This window comes from Lutjanus erythropterus, chromosome 6, assembly GCF_056507025.1.
Source record: "Lutjanus erythropterus isolate fLutEry1 chromosome 6, fLutEry1.hap2, whole genome shotgun sequence".
Taxonomy (NCBI): Eukaryota; Metazoa; Chordata; class Actinopteri; order Lutjaniformes; family Lutjanidae; genus Lutjanus; species Lutjanus erythropterus.
In genome coordinates, this window is record NC_139322.1 from 24,463,493 (window position 1) to 24,472,772 (window position 9,280).

At 39.9% G+C, this 9,280-nt stretch overlaps 1 pseudogene; it reads right to left on the reverse strand.

The window, feature by feature from the left end:
* Positions 1–1,938: 1,938 nt before the first annotated feature.
* LOC146325362 (glycine N-acyltransferase-like protein 1) lies at positions 1,939–8,239 on the reverse strand (annotated as a pseudogene).
* Between the last annotated feature and the right edge of the window lie 1,041 nt (positions 8,240–9,280).

Sequence of the window (9,280 nt, forward strand, 5' to 3'; positions counted from 1 at the left end):
CTGTGCATCTCGAGCTAAAATCTGCAGAGGTGAGTACTTGAATACTGAATGAAGATCCTCCTTCTCTTCACTTCCATCTTAACTTCATCATGCAAAATTTTCCCATTTGGCGTCTGGATTCTCTGTGACAAGGCCTGGAATTAATAGGACATCTTAAAATGACCTTATTTGTCCACTGTGTGAGGCGTCTGAAGGTAATATGGCTCATTTTACATCCTTGCTGGGGAACATAGCTTGGCGACTTGAATTACCTTCCCCTCAGCTCGTCTCCCAGTGAAAATCCCATTTTCCCATACGGTGATGGTGCAATGTGCTGAGCATGGTGATATCTCAGGGCCCCTCCACGGTGGAGGAGGGGAGAGCGCAGACATGCTTACTGCCTCCCTTTTAGAAACCATCATTTCAGCAGGATCGATAGTACGTCCCACTCCACGGCTGGCAGAGTGCACCGCCTCTATAGAGGGTTAGGAGGTGGAGGTTGGACAGCTGCACCAAGGCAAGTCCGAGCAGCACGCGCAGGCAGCCAAGGTGAATGATCGCATGCTGCGTCAGACGCTCTGCTCCTCACTCGTTCTGAGATGCAGTTTCTGAGGAGGACCAGTGGGTGGATGCTGTCCTCAAGCGGTGGGGTTGCAGTTGCAGGCAACATACTGATGAAGCCACAGAAGTAGTTCAGCCCGTCAGGTACTCTGTGTTCTGAGTTTCACAAACTGAGTCACAGACCAGCCCTGAGATGAGGAAAGATCTGCAGCCGATGCAGCTTGCATAAAATCCTCCTGATGCCTTTTTTTGAATCGTCCTACACCTCTTTGACTGTGCTGGAGGTTGAGCACTCAAATAGATTCATGCTGTAGGTGAGAAGACATCTCATGTTTCAGTGGACGGCTTGCAATATAAGACCTGTGCAGACAGTCCAGCTTTGTAAAGCAGAAATGTTTGGACAGCGATAAAAATAATCTTTAGCAGTTATTACAGTAGTGTGCATGGACAGTGAGGTATAGAAAATCAATCAGTCTGGGAATACTGACCTCAGCTTACTGTATAATGTTCAAGAGGAGCAGTGAGAAAACATTCCTTTAATTTACTTTTTTTATTTTAACCGGGATGATCCTTTTTTTTTTTTTTTTTTTTTTTTTTACTGTCCAACTAATCTGTTTATTATTTCCTCAATTAACTGATTAGTTGTTCGGTTAACAAAATCTCAGAAAATGCTGAAAAATGTCGACCACTGTTTCCAAAAGCCCAGGGTGACGTCCTCAAATGTCTTGTTCTGTCCGCAACCAAAAATATCCAGTTTACTGTGATGGAGGTGTAAAAATATAAAACATACACATTGAAGAACCTAAAATCATCAGACTTTTTTCCTTAGAAAATGTTTCAAACTGATTAATTGATACAAAATACAACTAATTTGACATAAAATCAATTAATCATTGCAGCTACTGATTTCTCTCCTATTCTCTCAAAAAAGAAAATGTTTAACCTTATTGTTTTAAAAGTTTGTTAAATGATTGATTATGAAAAGAGTTTCCAATTCAGTTAATCGGCTAATTCTTTCAGTTATATTTTTAAAATACACATCTACTGACATGGAGTCATGTTAGTTATTTATAATATTCCAAATTAAAGATGGAATACCTGCTAATTATTTCAAGCATTAAAGTAAGTTGTCTTTCCCTGTTAAAAGGGAAACGACCACAAACAAACTGAAGGATGACAAATTAAAGGAAAAACAAGTTTCATGTTTCAAAATTTGTCACTCTCTCTCTCTCCAACTTTTATTTCTTTATCTAAAAACTGAACTATTCAGTCAGATTGCAACTGATGAAAGTAATGCAATTACAGTTTCAAGCAGTTTCAAGGACTTTATCCAAAATTCAAGCACTTATCAAACCTGGAAAACACCACATTAAAATTCAAATGTTTTCAAAGATTTCCAGCACCCCTAAGAACACTGTTCCTCCCCCGATGAAGGATCTAAAGGAGAGAGGGTGTTGGATTCTTTACAGATTGTAAAGTCCCCTGATGGAAATTGTGATTTATGATTTTGGGCTATATAAATAAAATGTGACTTGATTAAAAGGATATAATATTGTAATTTGTACAAATTATAATTTTACAATAAAGAAGCAGCAGTAGAAACATGCAGACGTGTTTATCTACCCACTCTTTCAGTCATGTCTGTGTATTAACATGCGTCAGCAAACATGTATTTAGTGTGTGCTGTACTTGTTTGACTTTGAGAGGAGCGTTTGCTGGTTTAGAGTAGGGAAAGGGCGTCAGTGAAGAGAGGTGCACCACTGCGGGACAGGGGGATGTGGATGGGACAGGATGTGTGGTGCAGTACGAGATTCCCCTCTGCTCAGATCGCTGCTCATTTGTCAAGTTGCCTGCAGACTCTTGAATGGTGCATTGCTGCTAAAACACAGAGAGGCAATCAGCAGTGGAACAGCACACCTCCGGGGAAGGGTCTCAGGTGGAGGAGGAGGAGGAGGAGAGCCTCCTTGGGTGATCTGCAGATTACGGGGTCTTTTTCCTCAAGAAAAACTGCTCAGTACACGCCAGAGGGTCAAACTGAAGAAAGGTTTGTACTATTCTCGCTAAATTGTTTCATATCGAGAGACACTCGCATACATTTTTTACTGAATAAAAAGGAGCAGCAGGCTGGCATATTCATCAAATCCACCCTTAGGCCACAAAAAATGTTATTTTTGAGTTTGTTCTACTTGCAGTTTGCTGTCAGAAATGGACTAAACTGTCTAAAGCGCAGCGTCCCCTGAGTGCCGCAGGGAAACAGACATCACAGAACAAGGAGAATAATTGTTACATTTTCCATTTTCATAATAAAACATTTTTTTTTCTGTGTAGTTTCAATCATCCAACAGACTTTATTGTCATTAGTTTGGCTTACTCACACTGTCCTGGCATAGCGGCAGCATCGAGATGTTGTCCATGGTGGGACAGGCAGCGCAGCTGAGTTAGGTCACAGAGTTAAAGGAATAGTCTGGATTGTTTGACGTAGGGCTGTATGAGGTACTTATTAATACTCAGTGTATTACCTACAGTGCGGTGGTCAACACGCGCCCCAGTTTGGAGAAGCAGAGATGAGTACCAGCACAGAAGCCAGACAATTAACTACTGTGGACACATATGTGTGTGTGTATATAATAATTATTATTATTTTTAGGTTTTATGCCTTTAGAAGAAAAGAGGAGAGAGAGTGGGGAAATGACATGCACCAAAGGGCCACAGGTGGGAGTCGACCCACAGCCTCAGCACATGGGGTGAATACTCTACCAACTGAGCTACCAGGCCTCCCAGACAGCCTTTTCTAATGGGAAACCAATGTTATATAAGCCACATAGTGCTTTTTACAGATCAACCAAACTGCACAGGTGAAATCAGTAATTATACTTCACAGAACATATGAGTTGCTAGTCTACCTCTGCCTTGATCTGTTTGTTTGTTTGTGTTGCTGTGTGACTATCCTCCTTATAAAACACCAAAGTCAAACAATAACACACACAATAAATAAATAAATAAATAAATAAATAAATAAAAAGATCCAAGCAGAGATAGACAAGCAACTTCCATATTCTGCAAAGTAAAACTGATTTTCCCATGGAGTTTGGTTGGTTTGGAGAGAGTAATATTTGGCATAAATGACAGTGATTTCCCATCAGAAAAGGCTGTCTGACTGCTAAGCAGTGAAAATATTCTAAATATAGCATACACACAAACTGATATTGTTTTTTTCAGGTTGAAATCATCTTTGTTGCTGACACTGTCCTCAACAGTTAATTGCATAGCTTCTATACTGGTACTCCTCTCTGCTTCTCCAAACTAGGTGCCATCTACTGTAGGTAATACACTGATTATTGAATAAGTGCCTCATAAAACCCCACTTCAAATAATCCAAACTATCCCTTTAATAGCGGCCTGGCTCTGCTGGTAGACAAGCAGACCCACAGAGCTCAACCTGCAGATCCGAGCCAGAGACAGGGCCGGCAGGTGAGCGGCCCGTCTGTACTCTCATAGGGTGTAGTAGGCCATCCTCAGCTCACACAGCTCATCAGACAGCATCCAGGACGCGGGCCGGCCCTTCTCATCCGTCACACAGTGGTTTGGCAGATGGTGGATGCAGGCTCTCACGTGGTTAAGACTCTCCTGGCTGCCTTGGTAAGGCAAGTGTGCGTCCATAAGCTCAGTGTGGGACTCATCCAGAATGGAAATTGGCAGCTACAACACCGTCCTGGTCTGCAGAGAAAAAATTGAACAAAAATTGTGAACATGAATCAAGGAAGTGTATATCATATTTTCTAATCTCACTCATCAGCTGCAAAAAATAATGGAGCTGCCTTGAACTGAGGCCATGAATACATTTCATAAATTCACTGCTGTCCATCCTTATTCTCCTGGCTGTGGTGGATGAAAGTGTTATAACCCCCACATTCAGTGACATTAAGCCCACTGAGGAAGTCAAGTTCTTTGATGAGGTGACAATGAGCTTGGTATACCTGTCAGGGACGCAAAAACAAAGTGACAGTTTGTTTTAACTTACCTTCATCATAATACTAAATGGAAGACACTAAACAATGAAATTACAGCAGAAGAATAGCTCAGCATGTGAGAAACACAACACACCATGAGGACATGTTCAAGTTCAAGGACACAGAGGGAGTTTGGATGGAAAATCTGTCCCACTTCTTCATTACAGCTAAGAGTAAACAAACTGGTTCACAACAATCACATTGGCGAATATGTGGGGCGAGGGAGGCAAACCACATGACATTTTTTGGGAATGTCATAAATTACACTAGTTTTGGGGAAAATGTACACACTACAGTAATACTGTGCAATATTCAGTCCCTCCAGGAAGCTGCGACTGCAACAATTAAAGCAAATTCAAACAATCCCTGTGAAATCTGCATGACCTTGCACTTTTATAATTGTGTGCTAGCTGTTTAGACTGATTTTGAGCTACAAAAAGGTTTTGCTCTTATAAAGTTTTGTTAGAACTTCTGTTATCCTGAGCCTCTTTGGTAAAGTTATTTAAAACACTTAGCAGTGTGCAGTTTTGTTCTCCCTGGAAAAAGTTGCCTTTGATTTTCAATGAATTATACACACACACAAATCATAACTTTTTTGCTGCAATTTTTACTTGCTCCGAACACTTAAAACCATCGCAACATGCATCACATCTTTTTAGAAAAGCTGCTGTGAAATCAGGCATTTTAGGCTGCAACAATCCCAACAGAAGCACTGCAAAATCCTGGAGAGACTTTTGTTTCTCATTTATTTTGAGGCTATTTTTTGTTTTTACAGAGTTCAGAGGACTGCTAGAGAGCTGAACATTATGATGTCATAGTGAAGCTGACCTTTGACCTTTTGGATATAAAATGTCATCACTTCATCATTTTGTCCAATTAGATATTTGTGTGAATCTTTTTCATAATTAACCAATGAATTCTTGAGTAATGGGCAAAAATGTGTTTGGTGAGGTGACAGTGACCTTTGACCACAGAAACTTCATCGGCTCATCCCTGAATCTAAATAGATGTTTGTACCAACCTAAAGAAACTGAGGTCTTACATTAAGAAGAATGGGATGGACACGAGTTTACAGTGACTTTGGCCTCTGACCACCAAAATCTAAGCAGTTAATCATGGCGTCCAAGTGGACACTTGTGCAAAATTGAAGCAATTCAGCATTCTTGAGATATTGTGTTCACAAGAATGGGGTGACCTGAAAACATCCATCTTGTGGCCGCAGCTGTCACTGTCACTGTGGAGCCACAAAAAGACTTTTTGCAATTTGTGAATCACAGAGGTCCTTCAGTCACAAATGTGCATTTTCATCATCGCACCAAAGGATGCAGGGATCCACCTTTTTGTTTCCCAGTACCCCTCGATATCTGTGCAGAATACCAGATAACAGAGCAGTGAAATCTGTACACCACACTGCATAGAACTAACTTCACAAGGTTTTGTAAAGGTAACGTGGCCAGAGATTTCCGTGGTACTAAAAACCAAACAGGCGGCCCGCCATGACTGAATGAGTGTAATTGATAACAGCCACACAATAGACACAAAATGTTTAGATGACATTGACACTGTATTTAGAGTAGATCAATGGTGTCATGGCTGATACCCACTGTGCTTAATAAGGTCAGTCGGCAGTGATATCAGATCAGATCAGATCAAATTAGATGTTGCAGAACCACCTAGGCCTAATTAGAAAAAAAAAACTACCCGCAGTTGTTTAAAACTACGGTGCCAACAATAATAGCTTAAAATATATTTTTGTATCTGTTGCATTATATTATTATTGACTCAAAAATACAAGTTACAGTTACATCATTAATGGACAGATCTGCATGTTTTTAAGTTTCAGTAAGTGACAACACATTTACTATTGGCAAGTGCAAACCTTAATATTTATGTTTCTCAGTTAAAGGGAATGTTCACCTCAAAATCCAAAATACATTTAAAGATTTTTCCACTTACCTGTAGTGCTATTTATCATCTAGATTGTTTTGGTGTGAGTTGCCGAGTTTGGAGATGTCAGCCGAATGAATGTCTTCCCTCTCTTGAATATAATGGAACTAGAGTGAGACAGTTGCTGGGTGTAGTTCAGTGGAAAGAAAATTGAGTACCAAGGTCGTGACTTCTGGAAAGAGACGGTGCTGTTCAGTTTTCCAAACTTTTTTTTTTTGGTGTTTTGAGCACCACAAGCCGAGTGTCATCTAGCTCCATTATATGAGAGAGAAGACTGATATCACCAAGAGCACTACAAGTAAGAGGAAAAATAGTTCTGGTTGAACTGTCCCTTTGAATCTAAACAATAATCTGGTGATATTCTTTTTTTTATTGACAAAAAAATCCCACAAAATGATCAAAGCCAACAATGACTTAATACAACTACTAACCATTGTCTGTGTGTCTAAAGCCTGATATATGTTGATATATGTTACTCCTCTGTGCCACAGACCTCCACTCGTCACTGAGCCACGTTGTTGCACTGGGTTCATTATGTGCTCCTTCACTACAATAAACATGGCCACTGTAGTTTATTTCGAGTTGATCTCACATAGACTGTCCTGTTACTCACTTGTGCGCCCAATGTGTATTAATATTAATCTGCAGGTGAAAAAATGATCAATCACATCTGTATTTTTATGATAACAACACAATAAATTTACAACTAGGGCTGCAACTAATAATAACTTTCATAATTGATTAATCTCCTTCTTTCTCAACTATTCCACGAGTCTATAAAATGTCATAAAAATAATGAAAATTCCTGAACCAAAAGTGAGTATCCAAAAACAAAAGATATTTGGACATAAGAGAAAAAAAGAACACCTCCTCACATTGGAGCGGTTTGACTTTGTTGTTTCAAAGTGACTTAAAGAGTTGATTGATTAGTTAAAACAGTTGCCAATTCGATCGAAAATACTCACTAGTGCACCAAATGGGTGTTAATCCACAGGTGTAAATAGTTCTCAACAAATGCACTACTTCCTCCTGTTTGTGTACTTTTTCTCTAAAAAACTACAATCCCCAGCTGCTTGAGGAAATTACTGAGCCTTGTTAAATTTAAAGATAGATAGGCTGGGTCAGTCTGAAAGTACTCAGAAACAGACTCACGACCAATGAATTGTTGGTTTCCGTCTTTCATTTGAGAAAAATAACAATACCCAAAATATAAAATATATCTCTAGCTTCATCCTTCCATCCAGTGAAAAAAGGAGGTTACATTTTTCGAAATAGTTTAGCAATAAAAGAGAACTGTTAGTCATCCGAAAAAACAACACTGCTGGACGTCTGTATCTGCACAATGCATCACAGTACACTTATAGGAATACTGTATACTGCTATGGGTCCTAATCAAGAAGAAAGTGACATATATTGACATAGAATATACTCTAATACATCAGTTAAGCAACAGTCTTTCACACTACCTCTGAATATGAGTGCGTTCCTCCAGTTTATGACTCTTCTCATTAAGCTGCTTAGTTCTCAGAGGTGCTGGATTCTTGGTGAAGATGGTGGATATGTCAGGAATCACCCAGGAGCTGCCGCCGCCGCCGCTGCAGCTGAAATCCTTCACAGGCAGATACAGACATCAACAGGCCACTCTGGAGGAGTCTATAAGTTATCTTCATCCCTGTGTGCTACACCTGATTTTGACGGTAACAAATGGCAGCAGTGAAAGTAGGCCAGGAGTCAACACACATCTCCAGATGATGAGAGTTATTGTGGAGGATATGCAACACTCCTCCAAGAACCTGGAACGCAGAACACAATGCAGCAGGGAAAAAGACCAAAAATAACAAGAAGCTGCTGCTCGCCATCCCTGCAGATAAAAATGGCACACAAATAAAACTGGAGACTATATTCAGTGGAGTTGAGTTTTTTTTTTTTGCAATATTCACATTTTGTATAAAACACAAAGTTGTTTTTAGCCTTTCTACCACACAATTATAAAAAAGAACAGTAGCATTACAGTGATGGAGAGTGGCAGGTCCCTGTGAAGGATATTTTTCATCAAAATGAGGTCCTTGAGTGCTTTCAAGATGATAATTTTTTGTTTTTCAGAGTAAACTGATAAATTGAATTTGTTCAGAGTAAAGAAGGGTAATTTAGCTGAGAAAACATAATTACAGGTGGAATTTAGCCGGTTTACGGCTCACTGAGAATCTATATACTACTTTCACAGATAAGGCGAACACAAAGTCCAAAGTCTTTACTCTCCATACAGAGAAATATGTACCTCACCTGCCACACAGTGTACAAACTTAACCACAGTCATCTTAAAGGGAAACTACACCACTTTAATGTGGATATCCAGTGAGTACTGATGATAACTGTAGTCAATTGAAGCAAGTAATTCCCAAGTATGTGCTACATTGACTGAGAAAAGTTCTCCCGCTGCACCATCTGTTGATCCTCCTGCACCAGTGATGTCACGGAGATGTTGCTGGTGTTCAGGAAGAACTACAAGATATTTGTAGTTATATAAATTGGATTTCTAGTCTCTGCCTCTGCGTAACCAGGGGGTGTGCTAGATGAGTATTTTTGTAAACTTACCACTTTCTTTTGGCCAAGAAAGTAACAACTATAGGCAAGGGTAGGGATACACAGCAACATGGGTGTAGGTGTCAGAAGCTCGCCTGCAATGCATCTTGGTACATACAGGCACTCGCTGTACAGCTCCGCAAACAGAGGTTTTCTTGGTCAACACAGCACTGAGGAATTTATTGCTTCAATTGACTACA